Source organism: Rhinoderma darwinii, chromosome 13 (assembly GCF_050947455.1).
Source record: "Rhinoderma darwinii isolate aRhiDar2 chromosome 13, aRhiDar2.hap1, whole genome shotgun sequence".
NCBI lineage: Eukaryota > Metazoa > Chordata > Amphibia > Anura > Rhinodermatidae > Rhinoderma > Rhinoderma darwinii.
The window spans coordinates 41,305,934-41,333,383 of NC_134699.1; positions in this window are offsets into that span (position 1 = coordinate 41,305,934).

The window sequence follows — 27,450 nt, forward strand, 5'->3', positions numbered from 1 at the left end:
GGCAACCCATGGATCCCCATGTGATGGGCAGCTGATGCGTCACCCCTATAACTGACCCCATTTTTTTCTTTCAGCAGGAAATTTAGCAATTACTTTACTTCTCTCACCCCCACTTATACTGGATGATACCAGGGGCCCCATCAGTTATACCCGTTACAGGGTTTAGTCTAAATAGGACAGAAAAAAGAAGGACATATCTGAACTAAAGCGAGTGCAGAGGAGGGCGACAAAAATAATTAAGGGAATGTGTGGATTGCAGTACCAAGAAAAGTTGTCAAACTTGGGGCTATTCAGTTTAGAAAAAAAAAATGGCTTATTGGCGATCTAATTACTATTTACTGTACAAATATATGAATGGACAGTACAGAGATCTGTCTAATGATCTTTTTACACCTAAGCCTGTAATTATGACAAGGGGGCATCCTCCACTAGAGGTAAGAAGGTTTCACCATCATAGGCAGGGATTCTTTACTGTAAGAGCAGTGAGACTATGGAACTCTGGAGACTATGGTACATTGAGCAAGTTCAAGGAGAGCCTGGATGCCTTTCATAAAAAATATAATATTACAATTTATGGGAACGAAATTCTAGAAATGGTGCATTTTTCCAGTGATTTATTCTGAGCGTCATATTTAGAGTCAGGAAGCAATTTTTTTCATAATATAGGGCAAATAGCATCAAACTCATAGGGGTTTCTGCCTTTCTCTGGATTAACACGCTAGGATTATAGGTTGGACTTGATTGACTTGTGTCTTTTCCCAACCTTATTAACTATTTGTCCCTATGTAACCCCGTTAAATGTTTTTTTGTAGTGAGAAAATAAACTTTACAATGTATCCTAGGTAAGTGGGTCATGCTAATGTTTATCATTCAAATGCTGCACTATAATCACAGACTCTGACGTATATATGACAATATTGCACAATACTAACACAAATGACATAGTTACATCCAATATTTACTCAAATGCTGAGATAACGGAGGTATATCTGGTGTGGTCTAACATTTTTATTTACTGTATGTCAAGGGATATATAATCAGTGAGACCATTATTTGTTCTTCTTATGACCATATTCTTAGATATTATATTAAGCATTAGTACAATAATGATTATTTTATTTACATGTAACACATAAGAAAAATAAAAACTAACACTTTGCTACTGCAAAGTACATTAATACAAAGACACCAATGGCCCCTAAGTGTAGTATCAAAAATGATGTTCAATTCTTAAACATGGGATAATTAACCCCCTACTGTAAAAATATAAAAGTATTGGAAGCGACCAACTACTTGTCATGCACCAGACTAGTTAAAGAAATATTCTCTCCACTGGATAAAATTAGCTTAATTTCTTTTTTCTATATATATATATATATATATATATATGCATTGTCTGAGTACTAAATATGAATACAAAATAAGGGTATGTTCACACGCAGTAGCAAGATACGTCTGAAATTACAGGGCTGTTTTCGCCTGAAAAGAGCTCCTGATTTTTAGACTTTTTTTAACAACTCGCGTTTTTCGCAACGTATTTTACGGACGTTTTTGGAGCTGTTTTTCAATGGAGTCAATGAAAAATGGCTCCAAAAACGTCCCAAGAAGTGACATGCACTTCTTTGACGCGGGCGTCTTTTTACGCGCCGTCTTTTGACAGCGACGCGTAAAATGACACCTCGTGGGAATAGAACATCATAAAACCCATTGAAAGCAATGGGCAGAGGTTTGCAGGCGTAATGGAGCCGTTTTTTTCAGGCGTAATTCAAGGCATAAAAAGCCCGAATTACGTCTGAAAACAGTGCGTGTGAACATACCCTAAGAGTAAAAGATTTTTCCTCGACAACTAGTCCATAGGCGATCAGCTGATTGCCAAAAGGGCAAAATTTGGAGAGGGGGTTGTGGTCACTGGACAACACCTTTGAGCTCTTTATTGCATTTATATTCATGCCTATTTGTCAGTATGCACCTTCTGATGGAACACATACAACAGTGCAGATGAGTTCTCAGGATATTTTGTACAGAGAGTAATATCATAGTATTTATGGTCAAACTAATGCTTAATATTGCTAATCGTGAAACAAACACCTCTCATCAGTAATCAGTCAAATCTAAAAATACAAAAAAAAAAAAAGGCCCAGCACGGGCCTCTACCTTGCTACGGCCCACAGAGCAAAATCTGGTATAACATTCAAATTCCCAAAAGTCACAATTTTCAACGCATGATAGATAAATTCCCCCCAATGTCTTCTCATTGTGAACTGGTAGCAGCATCACTGATATTCCGCTGCCTCTGTCCCCATATTGATATCCATAGATTGTAGATGCTAATTTTCTGCTGCCGTCTATGATAATTCAAGAATGAATAATAAGTAATGACAGGGATTTATTTTATACTGACTCATTTAAAGTTGCCTGATAGCATTTAACCCGGTCTTTAAAAATGAAGGGTCATGAGTTAATGTGGGCTTTTCTGCCAATTATTTGAGTCTTTTTATCATGACAAACTGACAGGATGCAGCTCTTAACTCGGGTCAGTGCACTTTGTCATTACTCTCCAGAAATAGTTATTATTTAACTGCAGTGAAACATTCTGCCGGCACGCGGCTCAGCCCTGCAATTGTCTCCGAGGAATCCTCCCACAAACAAGATGCAACATTCAGACATGTGAACAGTCATTGAGCCATATAAGGGTCATCGTGTGCATCATGGAGCAAATAAATGATGGCCTTCACATTGCTGAAAATTGTTGCATTCCATTTCTGATGTACAAAAAAATAAAGGAAATGTATGATCTAATAATATAATGTGTGTAGTACGGCTTCAGGTATACAGTTAATTGTTCTATTATCTGCAACTCTACATGAAAGCAGAAATAATATAAGGATAGAAAACAGCAGTTCATGAAAATTGAATTCTCAATGGTTGCCATCAGAGCCCATCAATAAACTATAGATCACTATTTATGAAGACCTATAGATTGCCTATGTGGCACAGGCTGCCAACCTACAGAGGTTGTCCCATTCGGACAACCTCTGTCTATATGCCCTGTTATGTCATATGGATATCAAAGAAGGGGGTTCCTAGATTGGGACTTCTTTCTATAAGCCAGGTGTCAAGGTCTGTATCAGATTCGCAATCCAGTTTCTGAAACTATTTGACATTGGGGTTATAATTACAGGAGTAGTTAAGTAACAGCAGGGCCGGCCTTAGGTTGGATGGCGCCCGGTGCGGGACTCTCTATTGCAGCCCCCTACACAAACCAAAAATTAACCACATATATAGACACGCACACACACCAGGATATATAGGGGGCAGCAGGATATATAGGGGGCAGCGGGGTATATAGGGGTAGCAGGGTATATAGGGGCAGCAGGATATAGGGGGCAGTGAGATATATAGGGGCAGCAGGGTATAAAGGGGGCAGCACAGATATCTTTTTTTATGAACACACACTTTTACAAAGAGACATAAACACATGCAGAGACACACACACACACAAACATATACACATACAAAAACAGAGACAAACTGTATACACACACACACACACACACACTGTAACATATACACATACAAACACAGTGACACATACTGTATTCACACAGAGACACATACTGTATACACACAGACACACGTACACACAGACACACATACTGTATACACACACAGACGCTCACCATCTCTCAATGATGACAGGATCACAGGATGGGCTGTGGGCGGAGCTTCCTCCTCTTTTATTATTCCTCGGTTCTTAGTCCATGTGTGTAACTAAGAACAGAACACAGAGTAGAGGCAGTGCCCAGTGGTGCCCCCTACATGCTTGGAGGGGGCAGCGCCCTGTGCACTCGCACAGCTCGCACACTCCTAAGGCCAGCCCTGAGTAACAGTCCAGGTTTGGTACAGAGATAAGTGGCAACAATTTGTAGAGCGGCAGCAAGGCACTAGACTAGAGGCAGGAAGCTCAATAGTCTGGCAATCAGGAAGTGGAAGGACCAGACTTTTATAGTAAGCCCAATGGGTGAAACTAATCAGGCTATCAATCCATGGAATAGAAAGAGACATAAGTCAAGAGAGACTAGACATTAGTTTCAGCAGTGGAGCTGTCCAGCGTCACCAGTTAACTCCCTGAGAAGAGCTACTTCCTGGGACACAGTAATTTCTTGGTTCAATTCCCGGCTTAAGAGCTACTGTAAAGTGTCTTTAATCTGAAGGACTCTCCTCAACCATGTAATACCAAATGAAGACCTATAGATTATATAAAGGTTATGGATTATTATAATAATATTCTAATAAAAATGTAATATTATAATAATAATTATTATTCTATAAAAATATATATGTACAATTCATGTGCAATACCACATTTGGTATCTGTTATTTTAGGCTGTGAAGAAAATGATCCCAGATCATAAACTGAAATAGCTTTTCTTTCAATATGTTCTTGAAAGCTTCACATATTTGTAAATGTCATTAGAATTTCTATAAGCCTTATTCCAGGTCAATGGGAGGAATATATCAACAGGTTTTTGCTCGTTTTCTGGTGTATTTGCAACATTTTGCTTTTTTCACAACTTTTCAAAAGTGGTAGGAAAAGGAGCGGGGTTTAGGTGAAGGGGTAGGGCCTCCACTAGAATGACAGATTTATCTTAAACTGGCATAAATTATGCCGCAAATCTATACCTGCTCCTAGCAGGCGTAAATTCTAATTTCTGTCGCCTGGACAGCTAAAGATGCGCCAAATAAATTACCCCCTTAAGGACACGGACAATTTGAGTTTTTTCATTTTCGTTTTTACCTCAGCCGCCTTCTACAAGCCATAACTTTTTTTTATTTCTATGTCGACATAGCCATATGAGGGCTTGTTTTTTTTGCGGGGCAAGTTGTAGTTTTTCATGGCACCATTTATTGTACTGCATAATGTACTGGAAAGCTGAAAAAAATATATTTGTGAGGTAAAATGGGCAAAAAACAGCAATTACACCATTTTAGGGGGTTTTGTTTTTACGACATCCATCAGGCGGTTAAAAACAACATATTAACCTTATTCTACTGGTTGATACGATTATGGTGATGCCAAATTAATTTTTGCCACTTTAAAAAAAAACAAAACAATTTGCTAAAAACAAAAAAAAAATGTTTTGTGTCGTCATATTCTGAGAGCCATAACTTTTATATTTTTCCATCAATTTAGCGGTGTGAGGGCTTAAATAGTGCAGGGCATGCTGAAATTTTTACCGATACCATATTGGGGTACATTTGACTTTTTGATGACTTTTTATAAAAAAAATATTTTAGTTATGTTAACTTTTATTTCTTTTTTAACATTGCTTTAGGGAAAAAATGGGAGATTTTTTAACTTTTAATAGTTTTGTTTTTTTATTTAACTGTTTATTATTAGTCCACCTAGGGGACTTGAACCAGTGATCATTGGATCGCTTGCATGACATACTGCAATACTAACCTGTTGCAGTATATCATGATTCTGACCAGACCTCAACCAGAACAAATGCTGGAGTGTTCTTGTGTAAAACTAAAATTTTCCTAATGCTGCTACATGGCTATATGGCTGAGCAGAACTTCCCCTGAAGGTAATTGCTGATCGCCAGGGGTTTTTGAAGCTAGACCCAAATAGATCAGCTGATGGCCGGGCCGTCTACACTTTAAACAAGGGTTGTCAAGATGAAACAGCATGGCATTTCATCAACTTAAATGACAAACTTGAAGATTCATAAGATGTTTATTTCCAAAATAAGAGAATCAGAAATAATTACTCTGCATGAAAAACATTCTTCACCCTATGCTCTCATTAACCTAGTAAGAAATAAAACTCAACTTGACTGCCACCTTTAGGATTTCAAGTTTGGTGCAATCAAATATGTCAGCATTACTACAAAATTTATAAACTTACCTGAAAGGATACAGTAGAAAGCCAATCACTGGGTGGTCATGATTTAGTAAATAACCATTGCAAAAGGAACGATCAGGGCAATGGATCAAATAACAAGATTGGCCATGTTGTCATAATGTAAGTTATCAATGTGTTTTATTAAAGTTTTCAAAATTAACAATAATATATTAAAAACTTGAAAGTTGAGGGGCGTGTCTTAGCTATGGCGCCGTGAACACGCGTCTTGGGGGAGCTCCGCTGCACCGAACACGAAAACTGCAGCGTTTATCGTGCAAACACTGTTGGCGATGCCCAGAAAACATAGAGAATCCTCTTCTACACCCTCCAGCACTTTTTCCAGATCCTCGGCTGGGAGGCTGAGCATACACTGGTACCTCACAGCATCGTGCTCCTCAGCGGCATCGTGCAACATGGAGGACATGGCGCCACCTCACTCACCTCCTTCTTTATCTGAGGTCAGCTCCCAACGGCCATCCTAGTCCTCAACACAGCGAACAGCTGTGGACTTTCCATCAACCCGGTATCAACTTACCGAGGTAAATCAAGAAACCCCCCTCATTACAGCATCTCCCACTGAGATAGCGACCGCCATTTCAGAGACATCGTCCATGACGGACGGACAGCCAGGACAGTCAGGCCTCCACGTGAACCTTCACCTCCTGCATGAACTAATTCAGGCCCTTCCAACCAGGCAAGACCTAGACTCCCTAGTCTCTGCAATCGAGCAATCTCACCAGCAAGTCTTATCAGATTAACGTTCCGAAATTGATAGATTGAACAACAGAACCCATGTCACTGAATGTCCGCCATTGACACCAGAGTGGCTTCCCTTGAAAGAGTAGCCAAATCGAATAGAGCACATTTACAGTCCATAGCTCTTCAAATCGACGACCAGGAAAACAGGTCCCCTTTAGAAATAACGTTCGCCTTAAAGGCCTTCCTGAACTTGGCCCACAAAATGATCTCTCTACTAGGGTCTCCGTCATTTTTTATCAATATCACTAAAAGACCTCCTGACGCTACCTTCCTAATGGACAGGATACACAGAGTAGCTTGCTCGGGCCAAATCAACCTTTCTAATCCAAGAGATGTTCTGTGTCGTCTCCACTATTATACTGATAAGGACATGATTGTTTGGGGAGCTTGGTCACACAGCTTGTTAACTGTTGACGTAGGTACAGTCACAGTGTATCCTGATGTTTCTTCTAGAACGCTATATATGAGACACCTTCTGCATTCTCTCCTGGAAAAAATGAAAGCCATGGGTGATACCTATGGATGGGGTCACCCGTTCCAAGTTGTCATCAAGAAAGATACTTTTCTATTGAGTCACCATACGGATCTCGATGGCTTGTTTTCTGCTAATTGATCCCTTCCCGGTACCTGACTGGTTAAGACTAGAAAGATTTGACCAGCAACCGCGAAGACGTCCGCGCCGCTCCAGACATCCCTCCATCACCCGGTCCTTTCCGTCAGATTTGTGTCCACCTCTTCTGGACCTCTCCCTAAGGGTCCCTCCTGAAGCGTAACTTCTCTACTACCCTACACGGTCCTCTCCATACACACTTTGACTTGGGTTTCCAAAACTGCACTGGCTCACCTAGGCAGTACCCATCTATATCCGCCTCTCCCTTGCTCTTTATTTCTTCTAGGTCACCCCGACTTGGCGACATCACTAGGATGGATGGAAGACTAAGTACCTGTTAATATAACATCTATATATTAGATATATCAGGTCTCTACAGTCCCATTATTTGTATTATATGATTGTTTTACGAAGCCTCCAAATGTTCACATACTCCTTTGGTTGAACACATCATACCTTGACTTGCGATACTCTATGTTCCTACACGTATATTTTGGCTACTTGTTCTTTGACCACTGAGGTTTCTTAGACAGATCAGATGGTTTTGTTAATATGTAATGTTACTCCTGTACCTCTACATGTTCCTATGGTCCTATACTATGTGCCCTTTTCTATGTGTGGCTCCGGCTGAGGTCCTGGGGCCATACTTTTTTACTTCAACGTCATGCCTAATTAACCTTCTTATGTGGACTAGTCTGGGTACCTCCTAGGGACACCATCTGGACGTGGGTACTTGTTTTTTAAATTGGTTATGTTTATGCTCTTGGTGCTCATCCTCCCTTTCTCATTGCTCTTCCACCTCCTCCCCCCTCCCCTACCCCCTACCTCCCCTTCACATACTTTTATTGTCCATTGACCTATGTCATACATTGCCTTGTGATATCCTTTTAACCTACTCGAATACATTGGTTTCTCACTTTTGACCTGCAGGGTTCTCTTAGACTGACAAAATTGTCCTTACAATTACACTTCTACTTTGTCCTTAAGTCCCACAATTTCTACTTTTCTCCCTGTTCCGGATTGTTGTCCAGGGAGAGGTCCTGGAGATTCACTTTTTGACTCCATCGTCCCGCATACACGGCCTTCCTATGTGGACTCCCCTGGACGTCTCCTAGAGACACATTCTGGTCATGGCCGCTCGCTTTTTAAATTGTTATGGTGTATGTGAATGCACGTCCTTCGTTCTTCGCTTTCCTTCTCCTTCCTACTTTCCCCTATCTCCTCCCTTCCCTCTTCCCTCCCACACGATACATTCGATACACTTCCGTTATGTAACAATTATAGCCCTAAGTCATCCTGCCTTCTTATGAATGTGTTATGGCCGGAAGAAGGGGAAGGGGATAAGTGAGTCCTAATCTACCCACCGCCCTGTCCCTGCCTACTTGCAATGACCCGCCTTAGTCGACGGGGTACAACTGGGCGGCGGTCCCTACGCTGACTAAGTGCAAGGGAATACAAACAGGGAACAAGCAAGGGAAGGGGCAGTAGCCCACGGAACACCGTGAGGAAACCAGAGTGGTCAACGAGCCAGTCAGAATCAGGATGTCACGAAGTATACGAACGCAGAGCAAGGAGCAGGAAGCAAGCCGGGGTCAGAGCGAAGCAGGATAAGCGGAAGCTGTAGCAAGGCTGAAGCAAGGCAGTAGCAGGCTGTAGCAAGGCTGTAGCAGGGCCCGGAAACCAGGAAGAATCACAAGCAATGAGGAAGAGAAAACGGCAGGTATAAATGGACAGGGGGCGGAGCTAACTCCGACTGACCAGGCCGCAATAGGCTCTCCCACTCCTGAGCCTGCCACTCTGATTGGTGGGAGCCGGAGTCAGTCTAAGAGGTCCGGCCTCAGGTGTCGATTGATTAATCCTGGGAGTATCCACAGAAGTAGTGCCTGGCAGATCCTTTACAGTACCCCCCCTTTTATGAGGGGCCACCGGACCCTTACTAAGAGGACCTGGTTTAGTGGGGAAGAGAAGGTGGAACCTCCTGACCAATACCCCAGCGTGAACATCTCGAGCAGGTACCCAAGTCCTCTCCTCCGGCCCGTATCCTCTCCAATGGACCAGGTACTGGAGGGAGCCCTGGATCATCCTACTGTCCACAATCTTGGCCACCTCGAATTCCACCCCCTCAGGGGTGAGAATAGGAACAGGAGGTTTCCTCGAGGGGGACCAGGACGGGGAGCAGCGTTTAAGGAGGGAGGCATGAAAGACGTCGTGTATGCGAAAGGATGGGGGCAGCTCCAGACGGAAGGATACAGGGTTGAGGACTTCAATGACCTTATAAGGCCCAATAAATCGGGGAGCAAATTTCTTGGACGGGACCTTAAGGTGCAAGTTCCTAGATGATAACCATACCAGATCCCCGACGATAAACCGGGGGTTAGCAGAACGTCTTCTATCAGCCTGAATTTTTTGTACGCTCTGGGACGCCTCTAGGTTCTTCTGAACCTGGGCCCAGACTGTGCACAGTTCCCGATGAACGACCTCTACCTCGGGATTATTGGAACTATCAGGAGAAACGGAGGAGAACCATGGATTAAACCCGAAATTACAGAAAAACGGGGAGACCCCTGACGAGTTACTGACCCGGTTATTCAGGGAAAATTCGGCGAGGGGAATGAATGAGACCCAATCAAATTGACAGTCAGAGATGAAACACCTTAAATATTGTTCCAGGGATTGATTAGTCCTCTCCGTTTGGCCATTAGTTTCGGGATGGAAGGCGGAGGAGAAGGACAGATCAATCTCCAACTTTTTACAAAAGGCTCTCCAAAATAATGAAACAAATTGTACCCCTCTGTCAGAAACGATATTGACTGGGACCCCGTGGAGACGCAGAATGTGTTTAACAAACAAAGAAGCTAACGTCTTGGCGTTAGGTAGTTTCTTAAGGGGCACAAAGTGGCACATCTTGCTGAAGCGGTCTACTACCACCCACACCACCGACTTGCCTTGAGATGGAGGCAAATCGGTGATAAAATCCATGGAGATATGGGTCCAAGGTCTCTGGGGAATGGGCAAAGAACGTAGTAAGCCCGCAGGTCGGGACCTGGGGGTCTTAGACCTAGCACAAACCTTATGTTATGGCCGGAAGAAGGGGAAGGGGATAAGTGAGCCCTAATCTACCCACCGCCCTGTCTCTGCCTACTTGCAACGACCCGCCCTAGGCGATGGGGTACAACTGGGCGGCGGTCCCTACGCTGACTAAGTGCAAGGGAATACAAACAGGGAACAAGCAAGGGAAGGGGCAGTAGCCCACGGAACACCGTGAGGAAACCAGAGTGGTCAACGAGCGAGTCAGAATCAGGATGTCACGAAGTATACGAACGCAGAGCAAGGAGCAGGAAGCAAGCCGGGGTCAGAGCGAAGCAGGATAAGCGGAAGCTGTAGCAAGGCTGAAGCAAGGCAGTAGCAGGATGGAGCAAGGCTGTAGCAGGGCCCGGAAACCAGGAAGAATCACAAGCAATGAGGAAGAGAAAACGGCAGGTATAAATGGACAGGGGGCGGAGCTAACTCCGACTGACCAGGCCGCGATAGGCTCTCCCACTCCTGAGCCTGCCACCCTGATTGGTGGGAGCCGGAGTCAGTCTAAGAGGTCCGGCCTCAGGTGTCGATTGATTAATCCTGGGAGTATCCACAGAAGTAGTGCCTGGCAGATCCTTTACAGTATGCTGGAATGTAAATGTCAAAATCATTATCTGATGTCTTCGACTCTAGGTGCAATATTGCACTTGGGTGGTGCAACAAGTTACTTAGTTCTATGCAGGGGCGTTGCTAGGGTCTTAAAAGATCAGGGGCACAAGAGACATATATTTACCCCCCCCCCCCCCCCTGAAAAATAAATAAATTTTCAGATACATATCGGAGATAGCATTTCTATAAGACTAAGGCTCCTATAGCTACATCTCTGGATAGAATTGGATGCATTGTCTCAGCATACAGTATCATACATGATAGGCTTAGATACATGGCCCCAGCAGACATTATCACACATGACAGGCTTAGATACATGGCCCCAGCAGACATTATCACACATGATAGACTTAGGGCTCATTCAGACGAGTGTGATCCTCATCCGTGTGCTGTGCGTTGAAACAACGCACAGCACACGGACCCATTGATTTCAGTGGGGCTATTCACACATGCGTGAGTTTTCATGCAGCGAATGTCCGTTGCATGAAACTCACTGCATGTCATGTATTGGTGTATTTCACGCACCTAGCCGCCCATTGAAGTCAATGGGTGCGTGAAAACCACAGACAGCACACGGATGACATCCTTGTGCTGACCGTGTTTCACGTATCAATTACACTGAAATGCTTGCAAGTGCGTGAAAAACACATGCCACACACAAAGCACACTGATGCAAAACGCAACGCACACAACCAGATTTACGTGCGATTTTTACGCACATAAATCTGTCACGCTCGTGTGAACGTAGCCTTAGATACAGGGCCCCAGCAGTAAGTATGTGTGTTTGTCTATATATATATATATAGGAGATGTGAGGATGATGTTTGCACAAAAGGAGTGTAGGTGGATTATCACTTTGGGCACTATGGCTCCATTTCGTCTCAACAAGAAACTGAGCTTTGCTGCCTTCTTATAGGCTTTTCCTGCCTTTTAAAATTTTATTTTTTTAGTTTTCCCCTATTTGTCCAATTAATTGTTATATGTTACTTACTGTCTGTTTTGAGTTTATGTCCAGATTCTCACTGTAGATATTTTTATATTTTGATCTCTGGGTGGCCATGATGTCGTATCACTAATGAGCATTTGTTAGATAATCGTCTGACCAACTATCAACATCTCATGTATGAGAGAAAAAAAGAAGAAACCCCTCTTTTACAAAAGTAATTTTATTGTGCAAAAAGTTGTAGAACATAAAAAAGTGCTATAAATTTGGTATTGTCGGAATCGTACTGACCCGCAGAATAAAGTTAACATTTCATTTATAATGCTTGGTGAATGCTGTATAAAACAAAACTAAAAAAGCTATGCCAGAATTTCTGTTTTTTGGTCACTTTGCCTCCCAAAAATAGGATAAAAAGAGAACAAAAAGTCGCAAATACCCCAAAATGGTACCAATAAATACTGTAGCTCGTCCCGCAAAAACTATCAGGCCTCATACCACTACATCTATGAAACAATTAGGCTCCAATAAGTCAGGAAAGAAAAAATATGCGGTTGTGCAGGCCTGAGGGGAACATTTCTTCTGTTTCAAGAGGCGATTATCACGGCCCTAAAACTAGGGATCCAGAAAGGATAGGGCCCAAACATATCTGCTGGAAGTGAGGGTGCACGTATTATACCAGGACAACACTTTCCCAGCAAAATTCCTCAAACTGCAAAGGTACAGATTGTGGACCAAAAGGGGGATACGAAAGGACACCATCTATCAGTGCGACACTGATCAAACACAAATCAAAATCCAAATTTTTGCAGATTTTCTCAAAATTTTGGTGTTTTTCACAAATAAATATTCAATATATCGACAAAATTTTACCTCTGACATAAAGTACAATATGTCACGAGAAAACAATCTCAGAATTGCTCAGTTAGATAAAAGCATTTTAACGTTATTACCACATAAAGTGACACATGTCAGATTTGAAAAATAAGGCTCTGTCAGGAAGATCAAAAGTGGCCACAGCGGAAAGGGGTTAAAGATTAAAGGACATGGGCCACTTACTGACCACTATAGCCAAGATACACTTGGTTTGGGTTTATAAATTGTGTTTGTGCAGTATTTATCACTTACATCTTTTAATTTTTACAGGCCCTGCACTCAAACATGAAGGAGTGTTGAAATAAAACAAAGGGGCTGCGGGTCTGCTCTTGCCATGGGCACATGGGCAGTGCCCTAATGCCAGATTAGTTAGTCCTCCCCTTATAATAAATTTCTAAGACTACCCAGTGTTTGTTAATGCGCCGCAAATTTGGGATGTTGCATGTGAATACATTTCTCAGCTGGTTGTGTCCCAACCATTACAATCGCTCACAATATCCACCTTGTAATATTTTTTATCAGCAACTTAGTATCACATGACATGTACTCATATTTATGGTGCAGGGTGGACTGGTGTTAGGCTGAATGGTATTAAAGAGGCTCTGTCTCCAGATTATTAGCGCCCTATCTCCTACATAATCTGATCGGCGCTGTAATGTAGATAACAGTGGTTTTTATTTTGAAAAACGATCATTTTTGAGCAAGTTATGAGCAATTTTAAATTTATGCTAATGACTTTCTTAATAGACAACAGGGCGTGTTTTTACTTTTTACCAACGGGGTGTTGTGAAGAGAAGTGTATGATGCTGACCAATCAGTGACCAATCAGTGACCAATCAGCGTCATACACTTCTCATTGTTCCAGCCCAGCTTCTTTCACTGCACAATCACACTGTAACAATGAGCTGGAACAATGAGAAGTGTAGGACACTGATTGGTAAGCGCCATACACTCGTCTGTACGACGCCCAGTTAGTAAAAAGTAAAAACACGCCCAGTTGTCTGTTAAGAAACTAATTAGCATAAATATAAAATTGCTCATAACTTGCTCAAAAATGATTGTTTTTCAAAATAAAAACCACTGTTGTTATCTACATTACAGCGCCGATCAGATTATGCAGGAGATAGGGCACTTATAATCTGGTGACAGAGCCTCCTTAAAGGGAGCTCAAGGACCAGCAACACTGCCCTCCCAGACCTTTTTTTATAATGATCAAATAAACTACTCTTCTTAACACCAGCATCATCCTCATTGATCGCTTTTATCTTACTTTGAAATTGTCTTGTTTATACATATCCTCTTATTTTGTGTACCCAGCTTTAATGCAGACCTATGTGCCTCCATGGTTACAAACTACATGTAAAACCGTGTAGTCTGATTTTGCCATCATGTGTTACCCTTCTCTGTTTGCCCTGTATTTTTTTTTTTGCTAAGTCTGGTCAATGATGTTCCGTTCCCGACACGAGACTGGGGCAGCCAATCATTAACCGCAGTGGTGATGTTAGTATGGACTGTGATTGGCTGACGCCAGCACATTTCAAGTACAGCACATCATCTGCTAGACTTAGCAAACAAAGACTGGAGAGAAACCAGGAACCAGAGTCGTGGGGAGGAGGTTGAAAGGTGAGTATTTAGGACCGTCATTCGCTGTGGAGACCATTACACACCTAGTTAACCATAAGATTTTTGATTGATCACTATATGATTGTGCATTCATTACGATTTTATTTGCTTGACACCAATTATGGTAAATTTTCAGGTGTGTTCATGCCACATTTTAATTGGATGAGGAATACTGCATAGGCTATACCAGCCCAGCAGCATATGTTAATATTAATTAATTAATTAATAGTCTGTGTTTTAAACATGTCGACTGCAACTCGTGTTCATTTAGCTAAGAACTTTGGAAGTTTGACAAATTTTTAAGGGGTTGTCTCAAAAATCACTTGTATAATCTTTCTGTTATTAAGTGTAATTGACTGATTGACCGAACCCAAAAATGTGGTGTTGCTGCTGGTCAAAAATATCAGTGGAGAAGAAAGAAAAAATGTGCCTCAAGGATTGTGTTCTTTTTGTCTGTTTATGAAATTATTGACTGGTAAATTTGCCTTTAGTGACATCACTGTACATGGAGATAATTAACAAACGGTTGGGATTACATCCCTGCCCCCTCCACCCCCATTCTACAGACCTATGTATATAATGTAATGTATTTTGAATGAGTGTATGTGCATTTATAGAATTACAATTTTTTACTTTATTTTTTGATGTTCCAATACATAATTTGATTTTGTGACATTTGCTTTAGTTTGTACTCACACTTCATGTACATTTGGCGCATGCACCGAGAAAGCTAGAAAGCTATCCGTGCATATGCCAAACATATCCATAGTCCTCATTTAGGATGGTAAAAGACTGTCCTTTTTGGCATTCTTTGAATAGGTATATGGTGATATACCTTTTTTTTTTTTACTCTATCTAAGGAAGTCGAGTACGCTATTTCATACAGAGGTATCTTGCAAAAACAGTATACCATGTGGTATACATTTTGTTTTTAACATGGAAGGTGATAGGCAACATAGGCCACTGTTTGCCTTTACACTTCACATTTGCATATGTCGGAAGCTACCATAGGTTAAGAAATCCTCCCGACATATAGCTCCAACATACACTGTGAATGCAGTGTGAATAGAACCTTACATATTTTTTGATATATTGTATATTGTGATGTGTAATTTGTGAGGACTTCATTCTGATGTTCCCAAACTTTTTGCCCTAAAATGTTGCATATTTTATTATGTTTTATTTGTTATGATTCTTCTCTCCGTTGGAGTAAATGGGAGGTTTGGAAATATAACTTCTGTAGTTAGAACCTAGCAGTCATGTACACTTTACATCTTTTTATGATTTACCACTGCTATTATGGTGTTAGATCATTATTACTAGTAAAAGGCAAGCAAGACAATGATTTAGTCTCTCCAGCATTTTATGTTCAATTAAGCAAAACTAAAACCTTGAAGTATAAGAATGTAAAAATTAAAACCATGAAAGGGAATAAAAGCTGTTCATACTGTAAAGTGATAAAGTTCCCCAATTGACCAGGGGTATACACAGATAAGAGCCCACTTGGAGAGGTTAAAATACCAAAATTGCCTCTTTCCTGGAGTTGGTTAATACTATACCACCCCTATCACACTTGTCAAACTGGAAACTTATTCATATGTGAAACAGCTTCATCAACATAACTTACATTTTCATGTGATATTTAATTGTAATATGAAACAATTAGAGATATAAGTTGCATTCTAATTAATGAGGACACATGAAGCACAGGCAAAGCCTGACCTCCATGCTGTCTGCAATTTCAGAGTGTTACTGAGAATCCCTTCACTAGCAAAACTGCTAGCAGCACGTTATTACCCAGCATGCTGATTGGAGGACATGGAGATAGCGATGCAGACATGGGTTTTAATGGGGTTTTGGTTGAAATGACAAAATAAAATGTCAACATTAACCCTTTCAGGAGCGAGCTCACTTTGGCCTTCAGGACCAGCCCCATTTTTTTCAAATCTGACATGTCTTATTTTATGTGGTAATAACTTGGAAATGCTTTTACCTATCCAAGTGATTTTGAAATTGTTTTCTCGTGACATATTGTACTTTATGTTAGTGGAAAAATTTGGTCGATAAATTCATTGCTTATTTGTGAAAAACACCAAAATTGTAAGAAAATGTTCAAAAATTATGATTTTTCTCATTTTAAATGTTTCTGCATGGAAAACATAGTAATAACACACAATATAGTTACAATTTCACATATTCCATGTCTACTTTATGTTGGCATAGTTTTTTGAACGTCCTTTTATTTTTCTAGAACGTTACAAGGCTTAGAACTTTAGCAGCAATTTCTCACATTTTCAGGGCTCAGAAAGGAAGGAGCGCCATTTGGATTTTGTAGCGCAGATTTTGCTGGAATGGTTTTCGGAGCCATGACGCTTTTGCAACGCACTGGAGGGACCAAAACAGTGGAAACCCCCCAAAAGTGACCCCATTTTGGAAACTACACCCTCAAGGAATTTTACTAGTGGTTAGCATTTTGACCCCACAGTTGTTTTGCTGAATTTATTAGAATTATTCTGTGAAGATGAAAATCTACTTATTTTCTAAATTTTTCAAGGTATAAAGGAGAAAAAGCACCTAAACATTTGTAAAGCAACTTCTCCTGATTATGGCAATACCCTATATGTGGTAATAAACTGCTGTATGGGCCCACGGCAGGGCTCAGAAGGGAAGGAACGCCATTTGGATTTTGCAGTGCAGATTTTGCTGAATTGGTTTCTGGGGGCCATGTCACATTTGCAGAGCCCATGAAGTACCAGTACAGTAGAAATTCCCCAGGTGTGATCCCATTTTGGAGACTATACTCCTCAAATAATTAAATTAGATGTGTAGTGACCATTTTGATCCCTCATGTGTTTTATAGATTTTATTAAAATTGGGCTGGGAAAATGAAAACATTTTTTTTTCCAATAATATATAGATTTAGCTCATAATTTTTCATTTCCACAAGGAATACAGGAGAAAAAAACACCCCAAAATTTGTTACACAATTTCTCTTGAGTAAGGAAATATCCCATACGTGGTTGTATACACATGGCAAGGGGGAAGGAGATGTCGGGAAAGAGGTTTAGGGGGGGTGCCAAAATGAATATTTGCCCTGGGTGCTGGAGAACCTAGCTACGCCTCTGCCTCGGCCACTGAAGCAGCCTGCAGGTCTTCTATGTGAGAAGACATTGGCAGATCACAGCTTGGAGACATATGCGGTGGAGTAATGTCCCCATCTGTAAGCAAGTCTTGCAATAATTGGGCTTCTTCTGAGGATTGTGAAGGACCCGGCAAGGATCTAGGTAGTTGTTTGTCCTTTTTGCTTTGCTTGGTGACCGAACTCGTCATGGTAGGTGTCGATGTGTGTCCTCCGCGTAAAGAGGTAGGGGAGTGTTGATGCAATTGTAGAAGAGGTTGAGTATCTCCTTTACTAAAGTATCTGTTCATGATCCTGGTAGGAAAATAAATGACGACCCTGTGTGCAGAGCAGATCAATATGGAGGTTCGTTCATGTGGTATTAGATCAACAGCACGAGGTGAGCTTGACCGTTCCCGGCAGCCATGAAATTATCACAAGTATGTGGTACAGTCCTCTTCCGTTTGCAGCGTTGTACCGGAGATATGAGACCATTTTATTGCATGTCGGCAGCAGTCAGAATGCCAAAAGTTTGGGTTATGTCAGGCTGCACTCTCGAGGTAGGGCCAACAGGTGGCGCTGATGTGAAAGGAGTAAAATTCAGTAGAGAGCAATGTAATATCAGTTTTTCCTTCCAGCACACGCAGGAATTTGTTGGCAATTAAAATAATTGTTAGTTCACTTAAAGAGGCTCTGTCACCAGATTTTGCAACCCCTATCTGCTATTGCAGCAGATAGGCGCTGCAATGTAGATTACAGTAACGTTTTTATTTTAAAAAAACGAGCATTTTTGGCCAAGTTATGACCATTTTTGTAGTTATGCAAAATAGGCTTGCAAAAGTCCAAGTGGGTGTGTTTAAAAGTAAAAGTCCAAGTGGGCGTGTATTAGGTGCGTACATCGGGGCGTTTTTAATACTTTTACTAGCTGGGCGCTCTGATGAGAAGTATCATCCACTTCTCTTCAGAACGCCCAGCTTCTGGCAGTGCAGACACAGCGTGTTCTCGAGAGATCATGCTGTGACGTCACTCACAGGTCCTGCATCGTGTCAGACGAGCGAGGACACCGGCACCAGAGGCTTCAGTTGATTCTGCAGCAGCATCGGCATTAGCAGGTAAGTCGATGTAGCTACTTACCTGCAAACGCTGATGCTGCTGCAGAATCAACTGTAGCCTCTGGTGCCGGTGTCCTCGCTCGTCTGACACGATGCAGGACCTGTGAGTGACGTCACAGCGTGATCTGGCAGAAGCTGGGCGTTCTGAAGAGAAGTGGATGATACTTCTCATCAGAGCGCCCAGCTAGTAAAAGTATTAAAAACGCCCCGATGTAAGCACATAATACACGCCCACTTGGACTTTTACTTTTAAACACACCCACTTGGACTTTTGCAAGCCTCATTTGCATAACTACAAAAATGGTCATAACTTGGCCAAAAATGCTCGTTTTTTAAAAATAAAAACGTTACTGTAATCTACATTGCAGCGCCTATCTGCTGCAATAGCAGATAGGGGTTGCAAAATCTGGTGACAGAGCCTCTTTAAGTTTGCACAGTTTTTTCACTTGCCTGCATGTGATGAACGATTTGTCAGGTTAAATGTGCACATAAACAATAGACTTATCTGTCCAGAGATTCTCTGTCTTCTGGTGCACCTTCCAGTTTCAACGTTAGAGAGTACCACTTTGTTCCTGAGCCCCTTAACAGGTGAGGGGAGGTCACTGTTGTACAGCCTGGTCAGCCTGCTGATACACGGTACTATGTATTGTAAAAATAACGTCCTGCTGCTCTTTTTGTTGCTGCCTCTCCCGCCTGTTGCTTAATGTTAGTAGGCCGCAAGATGGATAGAAATTGTGTTTGACATGTATTTTTGGGTCTTTTTCTGTCCCTCTGCATACCTTCTAAAAATGTATATTTTCTCTCGACATGACTGCTAAGTGGTCAGACTCTCAAATGATAAAAGCTGTGTACCACACTCTGTTCATCGTTCCTTTTAACCTGTGTGGCCATGCTTAGAAGCTCCCCTGCTCAGGAAAATTCTGCTCTTGAGCAGACTCCTTGGGATCCCCCTTAATAGTCAGGCAGAGCACTCCTTAGATGCTCTGCCCGATCACAGATAAGATGAAGCAGCTGTGCAACTGCACAGTTACAGCTTCTACTTCCTCTCAATCCGCTCCCGACACTCATCTGATCAGTGCAGGGAAAGAACAGGAAACTGAACAATCAGTGATCAGCTTCCTGTTTCAGCCTGGACAATGCTGGAGCCTGAAGAAGTGAGTAACCACTGGATCCCAGCTATGAAGGACCCATTAACTGCCCTTTACCATATATCCCAAAATTAACTACCCTAAACCAGCAGGGATTATGACATTAAAAGGAACCTGTCAGCTGTTATTTATAATTATGGTGTCGTTTGGTCAAACTCATATCATTCCAGTGTGCAGGCCAGCGCTGTGAATGAAGAGTCCAATGTATTCATGATATGCAGACTCCCCACCCTCCCCCTGTTACTATGCATACGGAGAAATCTGTCAATCACCAGGAGTCGGGCAGGGGGAGCCCGCAGCTTCTGTGCCCCGCGAGATTACCATCATGTACATGTAAGTCGGGATGCGGGGAAGGATTAAGGAATTGTTCAGGAGGTTAAGCTTGCAGTTAAAATATTTAATTGGAAATAGTAGTAATTTTTTATGTATTTATTTTAATTTCTTACTGACTGCCTGACAGTGAAATTCGCCATGCTATTCGGCAGAGGACTCTTCGGTGCAGTTTATAAACAGTGCCGCAGAGTTTTCAGCTGCACAATAAATGTGAGAGACAGCTGGATCCACTATAGAGAAGGCAGGGGTGGTTTACTAATTGTTAGATACATGGTGCTCAATGAACACCATGTACATAGAATAGTAAGGGTCAAAGCCGCTTGCTGTACCCCTCCTGGCAATTACATGATAAAACATGTAATCCCCTCAGCTTGGCAAAAATAAATGATGTTTACTTAGATTTTAATGTGTCCTCAAAGCCAGTGGGCCTTGTCATCACCCCAGGTTTGTCTGATGCTAATGACAACCTGTCCAGTAGGGGTTTGAGTTTCTACAGCCCCAGATCATCCCTTTAATGTGAGCAGAGAAGCAGAATTTCCCTCTATAACTGGGGCTGATAAATATTGAGATAAAAGGTCTCTTATGACTCAATGTGTACAAAATAATAACAAATTAATTAAATAAAATGAAGCCCAAAGAAGAAAAAAGCCACTGTCAGCCCAAACCACAGTGGTAGACCATCATAACAAAAAGACTGGCCAAATTTAAAAACACTCTAGTACAATTTATGCGGTTAAAAATTAAAACAGAAATAAAACCATTTTGTTTTTAACCTTTTTTTTATTTTTCTCTAGAAATACCAAAAACAGAAAACAATACTACATCAAAATGTTACAAAAGTAAAGCCTCATAGATAACCGGAAAAGTATTAGTTATTAGTTATAGTTGTCAAATCCACATGATCTGTCAACACTCAACTGTGTCTGGTCATTAACGGGGGAGCAATACCCTAGCACTGAAGGGGTTAAAGAACATAATAAACTACCTGAATCCCTATTTTAAAGTGTACCTAACTTTTCAGAATAAGTTGTCAAATGTGTACACATGAGGAATAACGCTACTTCTGGCCATTATATGACTGCTATTCTGTATTTTTTTTAGCAGTTTAAGTCTCTGCAGGCTCTATCTCTGATTCTCATTTGTCTATAAGCTAGCGGGTGGAGCCTAACTGCTATCATGTCTCCTATACTGCACACATAGTAGAAGAGAATCCTGCTCTCCTATCTCTATCAAATATATATATATATATATATATATATATATATATATATATATATATATATATATATATATATATATACATATAGATATAAAAGCTGCAGCAGCATGGATGAGATTATACAGCAGTAATAAGCAGTGTAGCTGTGAATCCAGCATAGGGGTGAGACAGTAACACTTACCAGGAAGCTGCAGAATGTCTGCCTGTCTTTCTCACTCTTCTCCTGCTCTCCCCTCCCCTCTTTATAGACTTCTATGGGCAGTTTGTTTGTATCGTCTTTCTCTGCTCCCTCCTCCTCCCTCCTCTCTCTCCATAGACGTATGAGCAGCCTGTCTGTGTCTCCTTTCTCTGCTCCTGCTCCCTCCTTTTCCCCCCTCCCCTCTCGATAGATTCCAATTGGCAGGTAGCGAAGAGAACCCACCACACACACACTTCCTGCAGTCTGTCTCTGCTTCTCTGTTACCATTTTGCTTGAGAATTTGACATAAGTCCAAGAATTGAAGAATTTGGATATAAAATATGTAATATGTAATTAGCCAAAATATGTACATTGACACTGTAAATTACTATGTTATAATTCATGTGTGGGTGTAACTGAACTACTGCAATGTTCCAGAAAATACAACTTACATTTTGTTTCATAGCAATAACAAAGAATAAATAAAATGGTTAACTCTATCATTTCTGTGCTTATTTTCTGATCAACATTTGGAATTACTGTAGACCAAAATGTGGTACTTATCATTCTGCATGTGGCTTTGTCTATCATAAAACTCCCTGCTGCCTGTGATTCCCTGGATGGCAGGCGGTTAAGCTGGCCATACAGTATAGATATTAGACGATTTAGACCATTTTCTGACTGTCTGCGCCTTTTCGGGAAACTGATCGTAGGCAGTTATCTCTGGAAAAATTGATCTGCCGTGTTGGATTTTTTCAGTCATTGTAAGGTGCATTTTTGCTTCATTTTCTTGTGACATTGTCACTGCACTAATTTAGTGTTATGTTTTTCTAAAATATTTTTTTCACACACTGCTTTACTCTTTAACCCCTTCCCAACATTCGCCGTATATATACTGCGCTGTCGGGCAGGAGTTCCCGCAAACCGTAGTACGTCGGGTTGATAGTGCAGGCTCAGGAGCTGAGCCCGCACCATCACCGCCAGATGCCAGCTGTATGTTACAGCTGACACCCTGATGTAATTGCCAGGAACGGAGATAGCCTCCGATCCGGCTGATTAACCACTCAGATACTGTTTTCAATAGAGATCGCAGCATCTGAGGGGTTTTTAGCCACCGGCACCCCAGCAATGTGATCGCTGAGTTGCCGGTGGCTGCAATGGCCTAATACTAGTCTCCTAGAGGAGGGGCCTAGAAGGCTTCCGGTACCAACGACAAGATGGCGCCGACTCAGCTTCCGGCTCAGAAGCTGAGCCGGCGTGATCAGCAGTCTATTACAGTGGACACCCTGCTGTAATGGCAGGAACCAGAGCTAGCTCCGATCCCTGCCGTTAACCCCTTAGATGCAGCGATCGAAATCGATCGCTGCAACTTAGTGGTTTGTAGCAAATCGGCAACCGTGCCATGCAATGGCAGGGCTGCCAACTGCTACTATGTCAACAGGAGGCCTAATAATGGCCTCCTGATCTGCCATTACGGAAGCCGAATAGGCCCCGCCCGCAGGCGGAGCCTGATCGGCTTGCAGGCCCCACATATATCAGACATTTATGACCATTTATGACATACCCTGTAAAAATGCTATAAATGTCTATGGCCAGACCACCCCTTAAAGTGTTACATATTCTGTGTGCACATGGTCTTACCTTGCTCCTTGGTTGCCACTTATCTCCTCATTGCTTCTTTGTAACACTGTGCTTAGTGAGTCCTATGGTCCTAACCCCAATAGGTTCATTTCAACCAATTGTGAGGACATTTCAACAAGGGTATGACAGAAAATGGAAATCTATACTTACACAGCTAGACATCCAGACTACTCTTCTTCAATTGTGTTTTATACCATACCTAATAATGATTATTTAATCTAAGGTCATTAGAAACCACAAGAGTTACTGTAATCCTAACCTTTCATTTGTAGCATTATGAGAATGCCCAGTTCACTTCAAATTATATATTAAGTGTAACGAACGCACGTTTGCTCGTTCATCTGCTGATCGCTGTCCTGTTTATACGGGGCAATTATCGGCATTAGTGTTATACACACGCTCGTCTGCACGATAATTGGCCAGGGTAAAACCCCCTTTATACTATAGCATTCGCTAATTCTCCTACTCAAATCTATAGTGTCACACTGGACCCTAATTGAATACATATGGTAGAATAAGTCATTTAAGCATTTCATGTTTATATCACATAAATTATGCTATTATTATATAAGTATATTCTATCTTGTACCTTTACTTGTATTATATGATAGCATGGACGTAAATGAGCTCTAAAAAGGTATCAACATTCTACAGTAGCTCCAGATGGAAGCAGCTTTATTACCCTACTGTCATCCATCCATGAAATCAGTATCCACGTCCATAATGGTTCAGATCATACAATATAATATTTATAATAATGTGGAATGACCCATTAATTTGATTTTGAGTTAAGGTAAATGTTTTAGAATATAATACGCTATTGGGATAAGTATAGTTCATAATTATTTAATTACTTATTACCTTATACCATTTCAAAGGATGCAGAATCTGAACATAACCACTAGGGGCAGTCTCTACTTTATATAATTAAAGGGGAAATCAAGTCAGAATGATCATATATATCATAAATGCAGAGGTGACATTGGATAAAATCTGTGATCTCGGATCATCACTAATTTCCAGGATGAAGAGGGATTTTAGAAGTTTACAGTAAACCCTTTTGACACTGTTCATAGATTTATGTTAAACTAACAATGATTTGAATGGGAATCTAGTTAGAAAGATATGCCAGATTTCTTGTAATGGAAATGTCAGATTCATGTCTGGAAAAACAGACTTCACCAATGTCATCCATTTATGACATCTCAGAAGATTATTTTCACTGCAGCATTTCCCATTTAACCCCTTAATGAACAGGCCTAAAAAACAAGAGTCCTTATTGATAGCTATATATATATATATGTGTGTGAATAGTTGGAGCAGCACTGTGAAGCAAGCCTTGCGGCGAATGCAGAGCCTTCCAGAGGAGTGACCTCTCCCCAAGATCCAGATACAAAGAACAAGCGTGGAAGCAGCACTCCGAAAGCATCAAAAAGGCTTTATTCACCACCACATCTTAGTGCAACGTTTCACCCTCACATTGGGGGCTTTTTCAAGCATGCCCTCAATGTGAGGGTGAAACGTTGCACTAAGATGTGGTGGTGAATAAACCCTTTCTGATACTTTTGGAGTGCTGATTCCACACTTGTTCTTTGTATGTATATATATATATATATATATATATATATATATATACACTACCGTTCAAAAGTTTGGGGTCACCCAGAAAATTTTGTGTTTTCCATGAAAACTCACACTTATATTTATCAAATGAGTTGCAAAATAACTAGAAAATATAGTCAAGACATTGACAAGGTTAGAAATAATGATTTTTATTTGAAATAATAATTTTCTCCTTCAAACTTTGCTTTCGTCAAAGAATGCTCCATTTGCAGCAATTACAGCATTGCAGACCTTTGGCATTCTAGCTGTTAATTTGCTGAGTTAATCGTGAGAAATTTCACCCCATTCTTCCAGAAGCCCCTCCCACAAGTTGGATTGGCTGGATGGGCACTTCTTGCGTACCATATGGTCAAGCTGCTCCCACAACAGCTCTATGGGGTTGAAATCTGGTGACTGCGCTGGCCACTCCATTACAGATAGAATACCAGCTGCCTGCTTCTTCCCTAAATTGTCCTGTTGTAGGATGAAATTGGCTCCAATCAAGCGCTGTCCACAGGGTATGGCATGGCGTTGCAAAATGGAGTGATAGCCTTCCTTATTCAAAATCCCTTTTACCTTGTACAAATCTCCCACTTTACCAGCACCAAAGCAACCCTAGACCATCGTCAGGCATTCTTCCAGCATCTTTTCAGTTGTTCTGCGTCTCACAAATGTTCTTCTGTGTGATCCAAACACTTCAAACTTCAATTCGTCTGTCCATAACACTTTTTTCCAATCTTCCTCTGTCCAATGTCTGTGTGCTTTTGCCCATATTAATCTTTTCCTTTTATTAGCCAGTCTCAGATATGAATTTTTCTTTGCCACTCTGCCCTGAAGGCCAGCATCCTGGAGTCGCCTCTTCACTGTAGACGTTGACACTGGCGTTTTGCGGGTACTATTTAATGAAGCTGCCAGTTGAGGACCTGTGAGGCGTCTATTTCTCAAACTAGTGACTCTAATGTACTTGTCTTGTTGCTCAGTTGTGCAGCGGGGTCTCCCACTTCTCTTTCTACTCTGGTTAGATCCTGTTTGTGCTGTCCTCTGAAGGGAGTAGTACACACCGTTGTAGGAAATCTTCAGTTTCTTGGCATGGAATAGCCTTAATTTCTAAGAACAAGAATAGACTGTCGAGTTTCACATGAAAGCTCTCTTTTTCTAGCCATTTGGAGAGTTTAATCGAACCCACAAATGTAATGATCCAGACTCTCAACTAGCTCAAAGGAAGGTCAGTTTAATAGCTCTTCTAAACAGCAAAACTGTTTACAGCGGTGCTAACATAATTGCACAAGGGTTTTCAAGTGTTTTCTAATCATCCATTAGCCTTCTAACACAGTTAGCAAACACAATGTACCATTAGAACACTGGAGTGATGGTTGCTGGAAATGGGCCTCTATACACCTATGTAGATATTGCATTAAAAACCAGACGTTTGCAGCTAGAATAGTCATTTAGCACATTAATAATGTATAGAGTGTATTTCTGATTAATTTAATGTTATCTTCATTGAAAAAACTGCTTTTCTTTAAAAAATAAGGAAATTTCTAAGTGACCCTAAACTTTTGAACGGTAGTGTATATACACTACCGTTCAAAAGTTTAGGGTCACTTAGAAATTTCATTATTTTTGAAAGAAAAGCACAGTTTTTTTCAATGAAGATAACATTAAATTAATCAGAAATACACTCTATACATTGTTAATGTGCTAAATGACTATTCTAGCTGCAAACGTCTGGTTTTTAATGCAATATCTACATAGGTGTATAGAGGCCCATTTCCAGCAACCATCACTCCAGTGTTCTAATGGTACATTGTGTTTGCTAACTGTGTTAGAAGGCTAATGGATGATTACAAAACACTTGAAAACCCTTGTGCAATTATGTTAGCACCGCTGTAAACAGTTTTGCTGTTTAGAGGAGCTATAAAACTGACCTTCCTTTGAGCTAGTTGAGAATCTGGAGCATTACATTTGTGGGTTCGATTAAACTCTCAAAATGGCTAGAAAAAGAGAGCTTTCATGTGAAACTCGACAGTCTATTCTTGTTCTTAGAAATGAAAGCTATTCCATGCGAGAAATTTCCAAGAAACTGAAGATTTCCTACAACGGTGTGTACTACTCCCTTCAGAGGACAGCACAAACAGGCTCTAACCAGAGTAGAAAGAGAAGTTGGAGGCCCGGCTGCACAACTGAGCAACAAGACAAGTACATTAGAGTCTCTAGTTTGAGAAATAGACGCCTCACAGGTCCTCAACTGGCAGCTTCATTAAATAGTACCCGCAAAACGCCAGTGTCAACGTCTACAGTGAAGAGGCGACTCCGGGATGCTGGCCTACAGGGCAGAGTGGCAAAGAAAAAGCCATATCTGAGACTGGCTAATAAAAGGAAAAGATTAATATGGGCAAAAGCACAGAGACATTGGACAGAGGAAGATTGGAAAAAAGTGTTATGGATAGACGAATCGAAGTTTGAGGTGTTTGGATCACACAGAAGAACATTTGTGAGACGCAGAACAACTGAAAAGATGCTGGAAGAGTGCCTGACGCCATCTGTCAAGCATGGTGGAGGTAATGTGATGGTCTGGGGTTGCTTTGGTGCTGGTAAAGTGGGAGATTTGTACAAGGTAAAAGGGATTTTGAATAAGGAAGGCTATCACTCCATTTTGCAACGCCATGCCATACCCTGTGGACAGCGCTTGATTG